This window comes from Callionymus lyra, chromosome 6 (assembly GCF_982586985.1).
Source record: "Callionymus lyra chromosome 6, fCalLyr1.hap1.1, whole genome shotgun sequence".
NCBI lineage: Eukaryota > Metazoa > Chordata > Actinopteri > Syngnathiformes > Callionymidae > Callionymus > Callionymus lyra.
In genome coordinates, this window is record NC_141823.1 from 33020228 (window position 1) to 33023523 (window position 3296).

Here is a 3296-nt window from a genome sequence, read left to right on the forward strand (position 1 = left end):
AAAAGTACCCTCCTCAAAAGCAAATTTGAACATTGACATTGTATAAAAGTGAAGATCTTCTACTAATCCAAAACAGTTTCATTGATTAGCACGAAGAGCAGCTGTAGTATCAGTGTGCTGTTGATCAATAATAGATGAGTCGAGAGGGATTCAACAAAAAGCAACTATTACTTTTTCATGTTTCTCTTGTTTCACTATCGGTGTCATTCACACTGTAAAAAACATTCGAGTGCCATGTGTCTTTAATAATAACATAAATGATTCATTGTTGAGTGGGATTATTGACAAGAAACATTTAATTTAAAAAAGGTTAATGCTTGAAGGATCGAGAGAAGGTTTCACAATTCTTTTAATTATTTTTATATTTTTTTATATTAGAGTTCAACAGAGGCCTGAATGATACACAGACACGTCATTGCTGAAGTTTTGTTTTACTACATTATGTGTGTTTGTTTTTTCCCAAAACACGAAACTGGTCCTGTCAGATATTTTGAATGAAGCAGCAGCCGGATGACATTCCAGGTGAGACTGAGCTGCAGTCACTCCCTCTTTATAGAAACTCGCAGCAGAAGTTCAAGGACCAAACCTGACTAGTAGAACTTGTTCAAGCGTTAATCATTTCCAAAAAAACACAAAGGCTCCATGGTCACATATAAAATATGAAACAATGCTCAGGTATTTGGGCTGGTTGTTTAGATGTAGATCAGTAACCAGGTTTGTCGGTGTGGTGATGTCAGGACAAGTGTTTGTGCTGCACATCAACACCATGACCTGAGTGGACAAAACTAGCTGATGACAGACAGATGATGACGTTTAATGGACATTCTATAGATTTAGAGTCAACTGGAAATTAGTAACATGGTAGAGTGAAGTAGCTTTGATTATCTTTGCATTGGTATCCGGCCTCACAGACCTTTGTGAGTGACCATGATGCTCCTGTCAATCATCATCACCTGAGAACTCCTGGCTCAAACTCCTGAAGGAGGAAATGATGACATACCAATAGATAATCATTCCATTACATGGTGTCAGAAATGTTACCATCTGGATCCATAAATCCTTTAAAGAGTTGTGTCTCTCTGTGGTGCAGAGGAAGCTGAGGCTGGAGCTCTAATTCTGTCTTGTTCTACAGTATTCTGTGTGAGAGATGCCAAGCACTACTGCCACCTGTGGTCCAATAGAACTCATAGCATCATGATATTCAAATGCTAAAAATGGATGAAATCACATAATGAGATTTATTTTTATTTGTTTTATGTGTGTGTGTGTGTGTGTGTGTGTAATGACAAAGAGTTTGATAAGTTAGTTAGAAACTGTTAGTTAGAAATGTGTAAAGTTTCACAGAGAAAGTATCTCCCAGGTTGTCCTGCATGAGCTCATCAACTGTATTTGTCAAGTTTTCGCTCTCCTCCACAAAAAGTTGCTGCTGCTTTGACTCCGTCATCCACGCTTTGATGTTAGGCTAGGGAGTAACTTATCATTTTATTCATGAAAGTTCTGGAAGCACATTGATTATCTTCATGGGAAAATGTAGCGATAAACAGACTGACCAGATTTGACAAACAACAGACATGATGGTCTTTTTTTCCCCAGTTAACATTTCAGTAAGGATAGTTTGAACGTAAATAAAGTAAGTAAGGGAGCTTTATAACACATTCATCAAAGCAGAACAAACTTGATTCTTCACAACATCTCAAGTCTCATGAACACTGCTCACTCGGAAGGATTTTTTTGGTCCAGATTTTTAACCATCTAGAGACTATGTAATGAGAAATAGAGAAAGAAAACAAATATTTTTATATTGTCAACTTACAACTTAAACATGTAACACTCTCAACTACAGTGTTGTGTTGAATGTCTTAAACAAACCACCAGCCTTTGGGAGCATTACATTAAATAGTATATCAAAGAATAATGATATAAAATTAGATCGTTTTTTATATGACTTCTAGAAGGAGAATAGCTTAGTAACATCGACATAGATCCCTATTTTGAACACAGTATACAAATAAAGTTAAATGAAAGTATTACACGAATACTACAATATACAGTAAGTATATAGTGTGAAGATGTTGAATAGACGAATAAGACGAATATAAAAAGTAAAATACATTTTTATTGATACGCATCAATGAGACATTCACTTTCCTACCATGAGGGGGCAGCACAACACAATCATCGATTCATTTGCAGACTTGCACTACGCCTTAGTTTTCCCTCGTTCATGTGGTCACTCAAGCATTTTAAAACTCAACAATGATGTCGTTACTAAGAGAAAGTTTTCTCTCCACATGTCACGGACTCCATGGTCCACAGGTCACGAAGAGAAAAGTGCAGATCCACGCTGACAAATGAAGGTCACGACCTTGTAGCGCGCGCTCATCCGGACAGTTTCACTCAATTGTTTGTCTTCGAAGCCTCCGCTTAAAAACGTTATTTGATCATGAAAACGTAATTCAAATGTGAACATTCCAGCACACCAAAGTGTCGCTCTTACCTAAAACTATTGAATCCAACACAACATTTTATTGTTAATATTTTATACTACGTATCACAAATGTTTACTTTTGCACATTTCAAAGCATGTTCAATTATACTCTTAATACACACAAACAAAATAAAGAAAATAAACATTCTAATTCATATATTAAATAATTTTCTAAGAAATTCATCGGACATTTTTAATATGACTATTACATCTTTGTATTGTCTCTTAATAATACTTTTTATCAGCATGTGAAGAAGGAACACGTTGTTGGGCGTGGTCATGGTTTTGTCATGCCAGAGATTTGATGAAACTAAAATCCATTTTCACTTTGCCATACACAACACAACATTTTCCATAAGGAATTGCAACCCTTGAAACTCAGTAATAAATGTATACAGTATAGTATATATAGTGCTCAAGTCAAAGACGTTTACCCTACACTGACACCCTATGGTGTCAGTAACTAAATCAATAAGCAAATCTTAATCCATGAACATAAAACTAGTTGTTTATATTATTATATATTTACTATCTTGTTTTGAAGTGGAACATATGAGCATGTTACTTGCTCAGAGAATCCATTTTAGGAGAAGGACAGGAGTTCTCAGATTAGCAGTTTGACCAGCATGTTTTCTCTATACACAAGATTCAGTTTTGGCTCCAGCAAAGGTTGAACACAGGAAGTGGCTGCTTCATCGGCTCCAGCAGCACCAAGATAAATCCGAGTTATTGACACAGCTGGATGGACACAGATGTTATCAGTGGGTGGACCAGGTCAGTGTGGAGCGATCACTCAGTCGTCAGAGAG